Below are 19,233 nucleotides of genomic sequence, written 5' to 3' on the forward strand. Positions count from 1 at the left end.
TGAATCTTTTAAGCTATGCTCCTTGTTATAGGCCCAAGTTGAAGACTTCGCCCGATGAGTGAGAAAAATGGGTGCCATGCGTGAGATCGTGAGACGGACCCTAAATGCTTGAGTCTCACGCAGAATGCGTGAGACTTGGTAGCTCTGTCTGCCAGGCCAACCTTCCAGTATCCGACCGGCAGAAATCGCATTTTGCAAAAACGATCACGTACGCACTCAAAAACATTCTCACGCAGATACATCATTCATGACACTTATGTCCCAAATACCCATTTTCGTGTTAGTAGCTAGGGAGTTCGTTGTCTTCATGCCGTTGTCGAATAGCTTTTAACTATTTACAGCGTAACTGGTCCCCCCCCCCCCCGATCATTTCTGCTGCAAATTTACGTCTGCCTAATATCAAACAATAAATTGAAAAAAAAAAAAAAAACCTCTTCATTATTTCCAGCGTTTCAGCGACATTACCCTATACTGTCTCTACACAGGGGATTTCTGGCAATGCTAACGGTTAATTTGAATTTTATGGTTTTAGTAACTGATGTAAAAATCATTTCTGCTGCTAACTTTACATTATGGTTTGATGGAGAGTTCAATCACATGACACATCACATTCACTAAAGATTCTTGTCTTTAGCAATGTTACTAGAATGTGCAGAACGATACAAACGAATAAGCTGTGTGAAGAGAATTTAGCTACCTTAAACTTTAACATTAAACTTATCAAAGCGTAGTCGGAATTCCTCATTACTCATAATTCCCTGCATATTGATTTTTACGCATCACTTTCTTTCTTTCCTTTTGTGAATTTGGCGCGTGAACCAATCAAAATGAGATTCGTTATTATAATTCTAATGTCTTGCAGTAAAGTAAAAGAAAAACAGAGCAAAAAAAAAAAAAAGATAAGAACAAGCTAATTCAACAAAAGTCACTCGTGAAGGATGAATGCAAAGTGGTTTTAGTTTAATTAAATAGGGCAATGAATGCACAGCTATACCCACGCTAGTGCCTGCCCTGCTTTAGTAGCCGAATGCATCTTGGCAAATGGGAATAAAACACACACACACACACACACACACAGACCCCACACGATTTCCTTGAAATTGGGATCTGGCATTAGTCGTGGGTCACCCTTGCGATCGCTTTACCAAATCCTCTTAAGTCAATGCCGCCGGTACGCGTCTAGTCCCTCGCGGAGAGAGAAAGCGACAAAAAGGCAAAAACAAAACCAAAGAAAACAAATGCAGCTCGTCTCGACGGGTAAGCTTAAAACGTTTTATTGCCATGTTCTGCGGTGGAGGGCCTTTGATATGAATTTTTAATGGTTGTGACACGTTGTCCGTATAAGGACAAAGAAATCAAGACGCTGAAATAACCATTCCTTATCTGCTCGTGAGTAAAGTGCATTTTTATCTCCGTGGAGAAACGCCTGGCAGCGAGTCTCATGTAATTTTCAAGATGGTGATGAATAAGTTAAAGAGAGCGGCTTATACCGTAGAATGCAGATGCTTCAAATTATACCCTTGATAGGATTGCTTGAACGATTGGGAAATACAAGAAGGATTCATTCTTATATCCCCATCTCGATTCCGCTAACAAATCGACAAAGCGCGACATAGCCGTGCTGAAAAGATCACAATGTCCCACAGTGTGAAACACAGGGTGAACACATTGTGAACAAAAGTGTGAAATCTCTTCACACTGTTAAATTCGAGCATTTTAACAATGTGAACACACTGTGAATCATAAATTGACAGTGTGAATCATCAATTCGCAGTGAGAAACAAAACATTTACTATATGTGAACTCTGTGAAAACCACACCACAGTGTGAGATCATTTTCACACTGTTAAATTCTAGCGTTTTTACACAGTCGACCATGTGAACACACTGTGAACACACTGTGGGACACTGTGTTCTTTCCAGTAGGGAACGTGGCTTGATTCAAATCTTATCCATCGCACATATCGAGTGTTTCAGAAGTTTGACGGGTCACCATCGTCGCAGTGGTCACAATGACTCACCTTCCTAGTGAGATGGGGATATAAGATATCATTGAATTGACGTAATGATGCTCTCCAGACCTTAACAGTGATGAAGTTAACTTCTAATGGATCTTCAAGATCCGTGCAGGCTATCAGCTGTAAAACAAAATAATGCAGTGGGAGGGTCCTCCGCAGAGGAAGCAATCAAGCAAGCAAAACTAAACTTGAAGTATATCAAACAACACAGACGCCCAAAATAAACATTGTCTTCTCCCCCACAGGGACCAACTTAATTTACTTCATCGCTTTGTGTACAGAAAGACACAAGAAAACACATGAATGAGCATGTTCCATGATCATCATACTACCTACTTTGTTCAGCTGTCTTTGGAGCCTATTCCATGTATAAAAACCAATTCATTACCTGTTGTCCTCCAAAGTACTACGTCAGATCAGTTTATGTCGTGCTGTCGTGACTGTGTAAATCGCTAAATGCCTAGATGTCATGAAATAAAATGTTAAAAGTGAAGAGAGCTGCTTATTCTATGAAGGAGAGTATATAGGTGAAGACAATAGAATACAGAAGTATTTCATATAACATTGAATAATTATATTGTTTGATATCTGTACAGATATCTGTCTTGCGCGAAAACTTTTATAATCATTTCATGATTGATAATTATGCAATAATTCCTGGATCATTTTATAGTTAATAGTAGCCGTAAAGATCATGTATAGGCATCCCAAAATTGTCATGTCATGTCCAGCTTTTTAAAAAACGATGACATTTTTGAAGGTCTATTTGTAATGACTTCTTTCGGAATAAGATAGAAACGTGTTGTTATAGTTTTTGAAAAAAAGTAACAATTTCAATTTTTGCTTTATTGAAACTTCAATCTATGTCAAATGTTCTTTATGTTTTCTTTTTCGAACTCATACACTTATATCATGGTGTTATTCTCATTTTGTCCTCCTATTCATTATGTAACTGTACTGTGAATTACCAAGGACTGGTGTTATTAAATAGCGTGTATCGATTTTGCTTTTTTTGTTGTTGTCTGGATAATGTGCTTCGAGGAAAAGAAAAAGAAGCCAACAAAAACAGACACAAAAAACGGCAATGATTATTTTGATTATAAGACTTAAACTAATTCACATGTCTGTCAAGTGAAAGCGAATCAACTCAACCCACTTTCTGTTCCTTTTCATACAGGTTGCTGGCTTACCTACGAGTTATTATTTTGGATACACGTCACAAGAACCTCGTCATCGTCACGTGTTAGAGCTATGGTTCTGGCTTTCAGTTTCTAGCAACGCCCGTGAGTAACATGACCGTATTAATTTTTTTCCTACAGAAATTGATGTGTCCCTTTGATTTTTTTTATGGGTGTTAAGTAAAGTTTGTGAGTATTTGCGCGAGTATTTGTGTTATAACTTCATTTCGTATCTATTACGATTTTCATCTATATTTGCGTGAAACATAGAGGAAACTCTTTCCGTTATCCCCTCCCCCGCAATATCAATGCATCGCATGGAAGGGGATATTTCTTTTTTTCAGAATTTTCTCTTAAATATCGCCTCACAACAGAACAGTGCTCATGTTTAATTTTCACTTCCTTTCATTACTTTACATGTGATGTTCCACAATCAGGACAAAAGCAATACACGACTATAATTTTGAACACTAAGACGTAATAAACTGCTAATGCAATGCCATGAATAATAAGAAAAGCACACGAGAAGTTGTTAAGAAATAAGATTACATTATTCAAGTTGGTTGAGAAGGAGAGTCAATGGGATAGAAAATGAGACGCAGGAGCCCAATGAAAGGTAATGCTTCCTGAGAATAGGGTCCTTGGAGAAAACACATTGGGTCCCATTGTTTACGAGATACGTATCTTTGTATTGGAGTTACTGAGTAAAGAGTAAGGACAGAAAACATAAAGAAATAACAAAAACAAAGCATTAAAAAAGATAACTGCTAAGGAATTATCCGAATTGGGGGATTCTCAGACTACGTCATCAGAGTTGTATTTAAAAAATGTATCAAGATTTGCCATCGAGTAGCCAGCTCAAGTAAGAAATCACTGTCTCTGTTTTTCTTATTTGGTCTTTAACCCGTTCTGTGCCAGTGAATCAAATGTGTACAAATTTCACGCACAAACCTGTGTACCGGCAATTTATGTGGCAGACGTAGGGTTAATCTCACAAACCGCTGGACATTTGAAAATACGACACACAGGACTGAAATGGAGCTGCCTACTAATTATCTTCGTATACATGTTCCGTAATGACATTTTCAATTTACGTTTGAGAGTAAATAAAAGATGGACACTACCGATATACTTGTGCTCAAGATTGTTCCGATATTCATTTCGCAACGACGAACAATGTCTTTTTCCGCAAACACTATTCCGCTTAATGCTGCGAACATGGTGAATATAGCTTAATATGCATGTGTAAACCTCCAGTTTCAAACATACCGCCCTCTGTTGTTTATTGTGAAATACGGTACACCATGTACAAATGTATCATTTCGCGTGAACCGAAAGAAATTAACAAAGTAATACAATATGTGCCGTAAAAAGCCCGGAAATTATTCATCACGAGCAGAATCTTGGTATGGAAGTTGTTGTTTTTTTAGTGTTTGTTTGTTTGTTTGTTTGTTTGTTTGTTTGTGGGCGTATCCAAGTAATATGAAGAAAAAAAATGTAGAAAAGCTATCATGAGGTATATAAAACGTATTTAAATGTTCGTTTCGTCACATAAGTAAAGACGAGGGTATCATGAATCAAAACAATTCAACTGTGTACTCTCACCGCAGAGGTCCTTTAATATCTTACAGTTCTGTAATCCGCAAATGATCTGAATTCCTATCATCGAATTTAATCAGAGCACTCTGCCTCGATCTTTAAGATTTACACTTAATCGATCAAATTCTTCGGTATGAACATTTGTTTTTTTTTTCTCTTTGTAAATAATTTTTCGAGGTGATCAACCCATGATGGAATTGATAAAAATAGAAATGTAATGAAGTCTGCAACCCATATGAAGGAAATTGTCCAAGTCATTATAAGCATCTCCGAGATGGAGAAGTTAATTAAGTCTATTTTCAGTAAGCCAAGTAATTCGACTTTGTTTCTCTCACGACAATCTTGAGTTCTTGTATCTTTTTTCCCCTCCTTTCTGTTAACGGAGAAAAATCTTGAAATTAGGTCTACTTCAGTCTTTTAAGCACTTGAATAGAGCGTCGTAATGACGTTTGCAATGAATTATTCTCCTTCCGTTTTTTTTTTCTCACAAATTCCGAGGTTATTTTGGCGCATCCAATTATGTCGTAAATTGGCGAACTGCAGTTGAGCATCTGTGCACATCAACCCTGTCTATACAAGTCAACGCTTATTTTTTCCCCTCTTGGCTAATTCAATTATTCCCGACATCACAATAATATACTCTTTTTTTCGAGGTACTCACATGTCTGTAAAAATCCCTCCTCGACAAATCTTATCATGGATTTGGATTCTAGGATATTTAATCAAGGTAATGCAACAACAACAACAAAAGAAAGATGACACAGATTCTGCACTATGGAAGCTATCAGGTATACGGATGCATTTTTTCCATGTTTACCGGAATCAAACTGTGTACTTCGAGCGCACTGTATCCGAGCCTACTTTTCCGTGTAGCTTTCATCTCTTGGGATGGTAGCGCGAGGAGATGAGAGATTTACAGCCAGAGCGAGATAAAGGAAGGGAGATAATATATGGATAGAGAGATAGGAGAGATAGGGAGATAAGAGAAACATATACGGACAGAGAGAGAGAGATATGCAGCCCGGGAGGGGTATTATAGGAGAAGGAGAGAAATATATTGGTAGATGAATAAGGAGATGAAGTATGGAAGATATGCATAGATGGAGGATGTAGCCAAAAATAGACGAAAGAAAAAAGCAAAAACAAAGAAAAGAGAGGCGCTTTGGACGGAACATTCAAAAACGAGGTTGGGAAAATGTGTGCATATTTGCGAAGGAGCGGCGTGCAAAGGGAGAGAATTAAGATGTGTGCATGTGTGTGTGAGTGTGTGTGTGTGTGTGTTTGTGTTGGTGTGTGTGTGTGTGTGCATGTGTGTGTGTGTGTGTGTGTGTGTGTGTGTGTGTGTGTGTGTTTTGTGTGTGAGAAAATAAAGAGAGACAAATTTGTGCGTGCGCTTGCGTGAAACACAGAGACTATCCAAATAGATAAAGTGCACTAGTGGCAAAAATGATGAAATAGTGGAGTCAAAAAAGAGTTAGGACAGACAGACAGACAGACAGACAGACAAGGAGACTGACCTAAAGTAGGAGAGACAGATAGATATAGAGAAAAAGAGAGAAGGGGAGACAGAAAGAGAGAGAGAGAGAGACGGAGGTATATTTCTACGAATGTAGAACTAATTGGAACGGTGTGGGTATTGTCTGGAGACGACGCGCACCCACATTATTCATCACTGTGAAATGAAACGGAGATGCAGTGATCCCGGTGTTGAATCGACTGTGTGGGCTGAATTGAGAACTGGGCGAAGCAACAGGGGACGAACCCGCAGTTCGTGCAGGATCTAGAGCGAATGTGAAAAAAAGTCAATAAATCAAGGATTCTTCCATGTTGTATCGCATATCACATTGCACTTGGGGACAGGCTTTTGCCGTAGGCGGTTCGTTGAGTGTGTTCTTTCGTTCATGCATGTCCGCCTAATTAGGACCAACAATTAAGCGTCACGCAATTACTGCGGAAAATCAACTGCGATTTCGCTATCGATTAATCGATGAAATTAAAAAAGAAATGCCAACCCTCCCTTCCCAACACAAATACACTGTTTACGTCCATATCTGTATTGTATAATAACCATATCTATATCTATCTGTCAAACTCTATATATTAATCTATATATTATTTCATTGCATATATATCTCTATCTATCTATCCATCTACCTATCTACCAATCTTTGCATCTATCTATCTATTTATCTATCTATCTATCTATCTATCTATCTATCTATCTATCCATATATCTATATATCTATCTACAGTATTATTCTACCTACCTACCTAACTACCTACCTAGCTATACTAGCTACCTACTTATCTTGGGCCTATATACATGTATGTAAATTATTTTTGAATACATCCATGCGTATATGTGCGTATGCATTTTTGTTAAAAAAAAATCTGTGTATACTTTACAGGCTCTCTGAGTGCATTATGGAATCTAAAACAAAGTACGATACCACCGTATAATCTCTATAGCATGCACGCATCATGTAACCCATTCGATTTGTGTACCTGTCACTGATGAACATCATCATTTCTATCAATTAAAAGATGATGGCTACGTGCCAGCCATTGGTAAAACATACGGCTTGGTAATGATTGATAAATAATGTTGTACAAAATTCATCAAAGAGGAACCTTCTCACGTTACCACGGTTACAGTCTTGGATATTTGAGATCCGTATCTATTTATATCTACCTCAGATAAAATGTCGTCTATGTAACTCTCGCTGTCTGGTATTTACTATTCAATATTCTTATAGGAACATACTACCTGCTACTTCTACTGCTACCAAAACCTTTAAAATATGAATCTGCCGACACTGATAATAATAATTCTATTTAAAAAAATGATTATCATGATGAGTATTCAATTAGTAGAGATAATGATCAATGATGATAGAATCATGATTTAGGATTTTTAAAGATAATCCTCACAAATATTGTCATTATTACGTTTGCAACGTAGTAACTTTATTACAATAGTACAATAGCATTCATAACAATGACGGTAAAGTATGACGCTAAAGTATAAAAGCAATTACAAAAGTAATACTTATTACTCCTAAAGAGTATAAATGACAGTCATAATGTATTTCGTCTACAATATGGTTGAAGGTGTTTGCCTTGCTCTGTCTAAAGAGCCCCCAATGTTTAAATACCCTAGCAGATAACAATGAAGAGCATGTTCTTTTTTGTCCACCTGAATAATAGGGAACGTGTTCGAGGATCCGAACCCTGACTGGGGACCTCGTGTATTAAGTCTGTGGCTTAATCCATTTGACCACAGAGCTCCATATTATGCTACTGATTTCATTGTAAAGGAAAAACAAACAAACTACACAATAATCGAAACCAAAATAAGAACAATGGACAATGCAGTTTAGTCCAAGGGTGCACGAATTCCGTAAATGGTGGAAACTAGGTCTAACCTACAAAGCATTATGGTATGTATGTATATATATATATATATATATATATATATATATATTATAAATGTCGACATTAAGTTCATATCTTCAGTAGATTATTGGTTACTAGCATCATATGAAGGGCTTTTTCAGGAGATGAAACTGCAATAACAGTTATGGCTCAAGATTGACTGTTTACATTTAAGCCTTCCTTTTCTTGTATTTTATCATGAGCCTTCAAAGGCGACTGATTTTCTTTATACTGTTTTTTGTTTGTTTTTCTTCGTTACGGTTTGCTTCAAGGCCGCAGTAGCCACACCGACGTAGCGAAATTGAAAATGCCTAATGGAAGAAGCGTCCACTTTAGAGGCGCATGAACCACTAACTTTTGGCATTTAACGTTCTATTACGCAGATTGAATTGTATCCACTTATTCTATGTAGTTCGTTTCGTTATAGTTTTGAAGTCGGCCAAATTTAATTATTGATCGCTCCAAAGATCTTGATGGTAAAGTATAACACACACAAAAAAAAATGATCTACTTTGCCAATTTTTGGCAGTCATCTCACAAGGCAAGACGTTCCTGGTCAAAAGTGATGAAATTAATATTATCCAAGGGCCCCAGAGAAAAGAAAACTACATAGTAGCACCTTTTTAAGTTCGTCGCTTATCAATTAATCAATATTCCACGTGGTATTCTGGTGCATTTTGCAGTAACGTCAGGTGATACATTTTGTAGAGTTAATTTCTGAATTTGTATCAAGATGTAAAGGGGCCTACTGCAAACCATTGCAGCGATACTTGCAGTTTGATCATGAAAACGTGAGAAAATTAGTGGCGCTTGTAAATACAGTGATCATTTATATAAAAAAGAATTAGGGAAGCATTATTCTGTAATTTTTTTTGTCATTTTTCAAGCTACAGTATACAACAGAAGTGAGTACACCCCATGTGAACATATAAAAATTGAATGTAATTCTTTAAATTGTTTGTTTTGTCTCAAAAGTCTCACAGATATTGTAAAAATGACATTGAATGATATGAATTGAGACAGAAAAATAGTATTTATAACCTTAATTTTGAAATATTATACATACTTGAGAAAATAATGGCAACGAAAGTGGGTACACCTTGTGTAATATTTGCATGGAAACATAGTTAAATCTGGAGTTTTATTGTCAACAGCACTGGTCATAATTTTCCTTAGCACAAAAAAAAAACCCAACCAAAAAAACATGTTGATATGACATGGCACTGCCTTATAATGCCCCTCTGCATTCTTTTATCTGTGTTTGACTCCTGTTTGATGACTTCTTGGAGTGGTCAGGGTTTGACTCACTTTAATTCTTGTATTCCTCTGTGCATTACTACTGGTGTGACTAGTGTGGTCAGGAGAAATCATCGAACGTGCAACTGACCCCCTTGCTAACTTTTCAGGAAAGCAGTTCGAGCATGGAACACAAACTCAAGGTCACTACCATGAAAAAACAACATGATTTTCATGCTAAGGAAAATTATGGCAAATGCTGGGACCATAAAACTCCAGATTTGATCATATTTCAATGCAAATATTACACATAGTGTACTCACTTTTGTTGCCGATATTTTCATGAAATATGCATAATATGTCATAATTGAGGTTATGAATACTAGTTTTTGCCTCAATTCCTATCACCCCAGGTCCTTTTTACAATCTCTGTGAGACTTGTTATTTAAAACCAACAACTTGAAGATTCGAATGTTCAAATGCTCATGTGGGGTGTACTCACTTCTGTTGGATACTGTATCGTCTAGAGCTGTGTGTTACACAAAGATTCTAATTGTGTTGTGGTTCGCTATCGGTTAAAGGACATCCCATTGATGTATCGCATGCAGGCATCGCGACCGGACTCGTTTTATTTGTACGTACAAGACGGTGTCCGCACGACTAGTAGCACACCGTTTGTATGTACACATCCGGGCCAGCGGGCACACACAGCGAAGCCAAGATTCAATGCACGTACAGACTCTATACCCTGAATGCACCATAGCCCCCTATTAAAGCACTTCGCATAGATGAAATCGTAGCAACGGAAATAGACCCAAGAGACTGCAACTCTGTATCCTCGTCCAGGTATTTTGTTCTTGTAAGTTGTTCTTATCGAGGATACAAAGGGGACGAAATGAAATTGGAGAGAGAAAAAAAATAAAGAAAGGGCACCAAATAAAATGTATTTTTAAAACACAGTGGTAATCAGTCTAGTGAATAATGACCAGAAACATATATACCCAAAGCACAATTGAAATCACAACTAGACAAGGATTTTCTCCGTTAACTTCTAAGCCTCTTCATTCCCCTAAGCCTCCTTTGCCACAGTCTATTTATACAAGAGCTCACGTAAGCACCCGTATGACATATCCACCCCAAATGCAATTGCATTAAAGAAGAGCGATGCTTTTAATGTGAATCATCATTTCTCTTTTAGTTACTTCTAGATCGTCTTTACCCCAACCTACTTTTGACGTGGCTTATTTATACAACATTAATGATCAGCCAGGAACAGACATCAGAAATTGGGGATGCATGTATTCAGGAAGACGACACGTACAAGCTGATCAATGTATGATATTCCTGTTCAAAGACGGTTATTTATAATTATGATACCGCGTATTCCAATTCTCTCTGATAGCTGGTTTTTATTCATTTTGTGTTTTTTTAGGCAGAGTTGGTTTCACTCGGTGATTGGTAATAAATACCCTCTAAATATCATCGACACCTACACACATTTTGCTCTCTCTTTCTTTAGCGAATAGTTGCTGATCGCTATCCGCAGGTTGTTGGTTTTTTTTTTTTTGAAGAAGTATTATAGGGCTAACATACTACACGATTGTAAACTTGTGGTTGGATTATTGCCTCCCATTGAAGACAAGAAAATGATAGATATGGATTAAATTCTTCGGCTCCATTAAAAAAACAAGGAAAAAGAAGTTTTATGCACCCGTCGCACTTGTCAAGTAAGATCAAATTGATGACTTGTCTCCAAGAAAGAAATATAGATATTGCAGACTCTTGCGGTATAATCCTACCCGTCTTCGGACCTTTATGGACTAATCCGTGGCGAGGAAAAGTGTCGATTAATTGGATTTGGGGATTGTTTCTCCCTCTCTCTCTCTCTCTCTCTCTCTCTCTCTCTCTCTGTTTCTGCAAACGGAAAGGACGACCATCGGACCGTCGAGCTGGTGGGGAGAATTTCGAAAGGTCAGAAGAGAAGAGACATCACACTCCATCTACTTTCCTATTTGTCTAAACCCCAAACCAGGAAGAGAGCACCCACGCGGTCTCATAATGTTTCTTTCCCCACAACGACCCCCTATCTTTCGCCCCCTCCTCCTCCTCCCCCCTTTCCCTCCCGTCGCATGAAATGAAAGCTACAAAAAGGGGGGGGGGGGGACAAAGTAAAGTAATCTAGAATGATGGGCGTTGTATTTTCGAAACATCGCTCACTGATACAGCTCAATTTTGCTGATGTGTGACTCTGTAATTCCAGCCATGCGTGTGTGCGCGCATGTGTGTTTGTGATATGAGTAGAGAGACAGAAATATCTATATTGATGCAGTTGTGTGTATATAAATATATGACGCTAGTAACCAATGATCTACCCAAGATATGAACTTACTGTCGACATTTATATAAATGTATTGATGCACACACACACACACACACACACACACACATATATATATATATATATATATATATATATATATATATATATATATATGTATGTATTTATATATATATACATTATTTGGCATTACATATGACAAAATGCATAAGAGAAAGCGAGGGGAGAGAGACGATGGGGAAGGAAAAAATTGCCCTAAAATCAGAGTATTAATTCAGAGAGCAAGTTACATCAAATATCATCAAATCTTAATTATCTATCAGTCTGCCTTCATGAACATTGATGTGAATAAGATTTTCTACCATGGCGACAGTTTTTCTTCTCAATGGAAACTGTAGAGTCTAAAAGTCATTCACGGCATGGCAAGGTGCAACGATACAATCTGACAATCATTATCAAACCAATTTGATCTTGTCTGCACAGTCGGACCTCACACTCAAAGATCACTCGAACCTTAATTGCTACCATGAAGGATCAACCCTAGTAACAATGCAGCGGGTGGTTGCTTTATTTTCAGTCAATCAATGTAAAGAAAAAATCTATCCAGGTATGTGAATGAAAGCATTGTATTGACGCTCCTTGCAATGTTCTACCTGCTTTACAACTTGCTTACTTTCAAAGCACAATACAGGATGTGTAACTTGCACAATATAGCAGTTCACCCAAGATGGATTGGATTATTCATCTGTATTTCTCTACTGCATGTTTTCTTTGACTTTAGCCTGTGCGTGGTTCAAAACGGCATGGCTAAAATAATTCAATACATCAATCATAGCAGGTTTTGCACGTCAAGAAATTACGGGCAAACATTTAGAATCAGTTAACATAATGCTATGCGGGAGGACTGCGAATAAGCAGAGGCTTAAAAGTGTGGAACTTTTTCTTCTTTTTCCCCATGTTTTGGAAATATCTTGGGATAAGCGGCGAGGAATACAGCGGGCATATCAATCACGCAGGCAAATGGATTTCCATTATTTCCCCCAGCGTGGTCAAACGCTGTATCTCAGGTGGGATTCATAAATCATTTTGCGGGAAAAAACCGCCAGTATTGTCGAGTGGGCATGTTCGTAGGCGGGAAAATGCCGTTCCCTGTCTTGGTCAAGAGCGTCCAACCAAGCGTGGTTATTTTTTTTTTTTTGTGAAATTTATACCCGGGGATCGATTACACCGTATACTCTTCTCCTCCATATGTCATACTGCTCCGTTTACTTTTCTTCCTTATAATATTCTCTGTTCCTGTATTTAACAGTCCCACTGGATAATACAGAAAATGTACAACGGAAAAGATATGGCGAAGAAAAAGGAGAGAGAAGAATAGAAAAGAAAATGTAATGAAGAGGGGATGAGAGGAGGATCAGACAAAAGGAAGATACCTCGTTCGATTGTGACTGTGGTTTGTTCTATTTTTCCATCAGAGAAGATGGCTGGGAGCCCATATTCAGCTACACCTATAGCCGGTCTTCCATGGGGTCCAGTTGGATGTGAGGCGGGACCACTTCACTGGGTTAAACACCCTGAGCTTTTCGATGAATGGATGAAATGGGATCTTTTATGTGCATGAGTGATGAGTTGTGACTCTCTCACAGACGGGACCTCCAGTTTATGTCCTCTCTGAGGGACAGAGTGTTTTGCCTCTTATTAGGGAGGACGGTATGAATACATGCTTCAGTAAGAGTGGGGAATCGAACCCGAGTCCTTTGGATCTTGAGGCTGGCGCGCCACCGAATGAGCCGAATCACCTTAGAACTCCGCCATGTCCCGAGTCTCGAAATCACAGTTACTAGTAGTTGGAAGTACTCTCTCTCACACAATTTGTATGGGTAGCATCAACTTTGACACAGTTGATAAGATGAAAATCAGCAGTAAACACAGCCCAACAATAAGGCCTTAAAAAAAGAAGAGTATCTTACGAACCTGGAGAGGATTACTGAATAAAATTGTCTTGGTGTCCGACGTGTTGGAAATAGGCTCAGAGTACAGGCAGGAAAGCAAAACCAAAACTGTCTTAGAAATGATAGATAACCGAATTAGCCTGACACTTTTAAAGATGAAGAGCCCCCAGGGATCTGAAAAAATGGGGGAAGACAATAATTTGGTATTCATTTCTGGCAATGTTTGCATGTTATAGGGTTAAACCTTATTTGAAGAAGAGAGAACAGTGGAGAAATCTGCACGCTTATCGCACGAATACCAACGGACGTATGGCGAGAGAGATAGAGAGAGATAAAAAAAGTGACGAGGGCGAGAGAAGAACTGGAGAGGAGGAGAGAGAGAAATAAAGAAAGAGAGAGGGTGAGAGAAGGAAAAAAAGAGACAGACAGGCAGATAAAAAGAGGGCGTGAAGAGAGAGAGAGAAAAAAAAAAGAAAGAGAGAGAGAGAGGGATTGAGGCATTCTGCCCCCGCAGCATTCCAACATTCAGACATTCCTACGAATCTATTGCACCTGTTCGTCTGTATGAGATTGCCAAGTGCGAAAAAACAAGCAACAAATAAAAACAAAGCAGAACAACAACAAAACACCGAGAAAAAAAGCAAACAAAGCAAGAATCCAAAGGTAACACAGAGCCTGACACTGCTGAGTCTCATTTGTTTATGGAGATGGTTTGATGCTTCAAAGAGTCTATCAGGGTTTCGTAAATAAATCTTACCCATGCTAATTTGATAAAATATGTGATTACACACACACGCACACACACACACACATATATATATACATAAATAATGTATATATACATTAACATATATAAATGTGTGTGTGTGTATGTATACTTGTACAATTTCTATACAAATACGTGTGTACATATATTCAATCAATTTATTTCATTTGTGTATGTATCTATTATAAAAACATGCATGCAAATTTCCGTTAAGATGTGTAATATGTCGCAGACATTTTGCAAATGATGTTGCCACTACTTGCAACAGTGATGATCTTAATAGCAATCTTCATATGAAATCATGATATGAAGGCGGTTATCGTCATGATAACACGAATGATTTAACACTGTTTTTATTGCAGTTGTTATTATCATTACCATCATTTCCACATCGGCCCCCATCATTCTTATGATTATGCTAATGATGAAAGAAGTTCGTCCATGGAAACTCCTTCATATTAAAGGCATAATTTACCATTTGCAGATGAAACAAAAACCCAGCATTAGTGCTTTAGAATAGTTCTAAAATGTGAATTTGGGATAGAAACAACCACTGTAAAAATTTGAACCCGTATAATCAATGTTGAATAATGTTAGATACACAAAATGTGAACAATAGTTATAATAAAAATGTTGCAAGACTAAACCGTCTACAGTTATGGTTTAATGAGAAAAATACTGATATCTCCTTATATTTTAGGCTTTATTGCAAAAAAAAAAAATTATACGTTAGGATGTTTTGTGATACAACAGACCTACACATATGCATCAAATGTGATATCTTGAAAATTTGTTAAATCACTGTACCCAAAGGTAAACAGGACCTTTAAGTACTGTTCTTCCATAGGGGCTTGTCTTGATCATTACACCAGCATTTTCAGTTATACAGAGGTACAACTTGGTCAAGATTGAAGTCATATTATGCATAAGGTACCTCAACCAAGGACCATTGCACTATACAGTTATCAAATTCATGAATCCTTGTTGTAGAGTCAAAGTTTTTTTTTTTACCTTATACCACAATATTCCTCTTTGGTGCAAACACCGATCTTGAGAAATACGCACTCATGTCTCTCAGTGTCTGGAATGAATCTCTTGAAAAAAAAAAATAGAAAAAAGGGTTGTGTGAAAGTATGTGTTTGTATGTGTTTTATTTTATGCGTTACATCATCGGCAAGCTAGGAGGCAACGCCCCCCCCCCCCCCTCGCCGCATCCTAGTCCAATACTACGTTGCTTACAGAAGCAATCTAAGGAGAGGAAAGAAGAAAAAATGTTTAAAAAAAGACAGCTTTCTTCTTCCGAAGGATTATTGAAAGCCTGAAGATCTTATTAAGCTCTTGGGATGTACCTTGATTACATGGACATTTTTGCCGGTAAAGAGAAAAATAAGAGATATAAAATTTGAAGGATATATTGAACTAGATCAAAATGTCAAACGGGAATCAGAAATGCAAGACAGGGAGATTATGCAGGCTGTCAAAATGCCAACGCTCAATTAAAACAATTCCCCAATGCTGTATAGGCTCGTTAATAAGGTCCCTCTCTTGAACGAGACAGCGAAAGAGAAGGAGGAGCAGCAGAAGGAGGAGGAGGAGGTTGACATTTCCATGGCAACAATCAATGGTTATCTTCTGCCTCAGCTGAGCCGAAAGGCCTAAAAAAGCACTTAGTATGTCCACTGTGCACTACCTGCGGAGCTCGGCGACACGTAAAGTCATTACCCTACTGAAGAGTGCAGACCAAATCAAAGGTAAGAATGACGGACGAAAACTCAAAGTCGGTCCGAAGCATCCATTTCTCAGCTGATTAGCTTTGAATACCTACTAGAGACAAGCCAGGCTGCGCCGCAGGGAAAACAATAATAACTCGTTATACGCTGTTGATCAATACACGATTGTCAAAATCGCCACAAAAATTACGGCTACGAGTTGCGCGCAATGTACCGAACACTGACGCTCATGAAGGTTCTTAGTAAGGACATTAACCCTTTGTATGGTTCGATTGCCAATCGGTACGGAAAATACGAAATAGGTCCCTACACACTGTCCGAAGTTATAGAAAAAGGGTTAAACCAAGAACGATTAACCTGTCCCATCGAAATTCAAGAATTCTCACATAACTCATACCATAGACAGGCCAGATTCTGGTAGGGTAAGGGGCTATGTCGCATGCGATCTCCGTCAAACACTTACAGACTAATAACTAAACTTTAGAACGCGCGTCTAAATGATTCGTCAATGGTAAATGGAGAAGTATAACGATTCTTATGCGGTGATTCTACGTTACCTCTTAAGATGGCAGAGTTTCCAAACGGTGTTGTGTGTGTGTGTGTGTGTGTGTGTGTGTGTGTGTGTGTGTGTGTGTGTGTGTGTGTGTGTGTGTGTGCGTGTGTGTTTCAGATGTCATAATAGTTCGAATTTGCTTTTCAACATAACGGCCGCGAGTTTGTGTCACTGATTCCAACCATCCATCAAATCAAGGTCGTAACACTGTTTAGTCTTCATTGTCATGTTTGAAACATAATCATCGAGAAACTCGTCACTTATATCAACCAAAGTCATTGTTAGATTAGCTCAGTTAGGTTCTCCAACCTCTCATCTTAATGATTAATTCAATTCATTCAAGTCATTGTGACTTGATTAATAAAGTTTGGCGTTGCCTAGGTAACACAAGGAGGCAAGCAGCCCCACCCCCTTTTGTTTGGTCACTTCGAAATCTATACCTCCTTGTCAATAAGTTATCAAAGATTACCGTCTGCCACAACGTTAAGGGGTTTTTGACGAAACTGATTCTCCGAAGATTTGTTTTCCTGTATCTATGCCACGCTAAGCGTTTTACTGTCAAGATGTTAAGAATTCAGTAAATCCGTATCTACATCATGTGCTGCGGTAACAAATTTCTAACATTTTTTTTAAACGGATGAATACGAACCAAGTACGCTTTCTCGGTCTTGCAAAGGAATTAAGATGTCTGTCAAGTTAACAAAAGATGAACAAAAGAAACAAAGAAGCTATCTAATATCCTTGGACCAAAGGAAAACTAGTACGAACAGCGTTGCAAAAAAAAAAAGAAAGAAAGAAAGAGAAATTCTAGAGATACATGCACCAGCTTTAGATAACAAATTGTATTCTCCTTGAATTGCAAAACGTTGTTGAGAAATGCAGCGAGATCCACAATGCATGGCACACAGTTATCCATGAAATATTCCATATAACGCTTTTTTCTCAAAGCGCGGTGACTATCACCCTTCGTTGATGGTGCGTACCTGAGAGTTGCCATGCCAACGCATACGTTTGCATCATCACAATGGTAGCCTCCGCAAAGCAAAAGAAAAGAGAAATACATACGCGGAAAAAATCTCTAAAAACCTTGGAAAGGATACACGCTCCATCTGTCTTCTCAGGTGTGAGAGGAGGGAGGAGGAGATGAAGATGAGGTTGAAGAGGATCGGAGGAGGTGTGGAAGAGGAGGAGGAGGAGGAGGAGGAGGAGGAGAGGTTGGTGGAGACGTAACGGCCCTGGAAGTAGTGATGTCTAGGAGCAGAGAGATGGAGAGAGATCAGAAGGAGAGATAGAGGGAGAGAAAGTGAGAAAGAAAGAGACAGAGGGAGGGAGAGAGGGGGAGAGATGGAGAGAGAGAGAGAGAGAGAGGGGGGGGGGAGATGGAGAGGAGGCCCAACGCATCTTCTCATCTTGCTTGACTGGACATTCGACATCTGTCATTCTTTAACCGCAGCCAAGAAAGTGATCTTACAAGCGGCGTTTCGTAACCATTCCCTCTTTTTTTTTTGTTCATTCGCAAAGCAGCGGCTCATCTTTGAAACAAAATTCACAGTAATTAGTCACATAAAGGGCATAAATGGTATAGATTCATTCGATTTCCAGACGACTCCTGACAGTTCTAAACGTTTCCTTCTCTATACAGGACTGGTGCAACGATCTCTCCTAATTAAGGTGCAAAGTCAACTCTGTCATGTCCGTATAGCCGGGTTCTCTGTGTATGTTCTCAGTGGTATAACAGGATGTTGCTCATCCTGCACAAGTTAAGGTTCATATCTACCTAAGATGTAATTTCTTTTCACACATTATCATGACATCTTCCAGCTTCTATAAATTTGAAATCGCTCAAGAAAAGGAACAAACTCAAGGACAGTGGCGTACTAACGACAAAATGCAATAATAAGTGAGGCTGATATCATCCATGTAAATACACACACACACACACACACACACACATATATATATACAAACAAACACACACAAAAACACACATACACGCACTCATTAAAGTAAGGAGAGCATCAGCAAAGATAAGCCTTGTTAGATATATCAAAGGAAAACCAACCTTTTTTCACAAATGATCAGAAACAAGGCAGGAATATAAACTACACATAATGTCCATGATTATTGAAGCAGTCTCTTTTCTGCATTTCCCCACCCCTAACCCACGCCCACAACCACTAGTCTCTGCTAGTCCCGGCATCACTCTTTTAGTTTTTTCGTTTTGAGTTGGCATCTACTTCGAAAATTTGTTGCGTTACCCGTCGCATCACCGCCATCCGCGTTTCGTGCCGAGCTCCATTTCACGCTCACGTAGCATTCCATTGCTCCAGTGGAGTGTGCGCCTTGGAGAATGCCGAGCCCAAACCCGCCGTTCAATTTTCAGCTTGTTTGACAAGCAAACTTGCTCTTAAGAACACGGAAAGACACA

At 38.6% G+C, this 19,233-nt stretch overlaps 1 protein-coding gene across 1 annotated transcript in view; it reads left to right on the forward strand.

The window, feature by feature from the left end:
* The first annotated feature begins 3,211 nt into the window (after positions 1-3,211).
* Positions 3,212-19,233, forward strand: part of LOC139723711 (uncharacterized) — a 90,253-nt gene continuing 74,231 nt past the window's right edge. The window contains exon 1 of the mRNA XM_071634932.1: positions 3,212-3,301. The gene's annotated coding sequence lies outside the window, so the exon portion shown is untranslated. The remainder of the gene's footprint in view (positions 3,302-19,233) is intronic.

The sequence above is a fragment of the Diadema antillarum genome, unplaced genomic scaffold (genome assembly GCF_040938485.1).
Source record: "Diadema antillarum isolate AM-2024a unplaced genomic scaffold, OU_Dant_1.0 scf00000197, whole genome shotgun sequence".
Lineage (NCBI taxonomy): Eukaryota > Metazoa > Echinodermata > Echinoidea > Diadematoida > Diadematidae > Diadema > Diadema antillarum.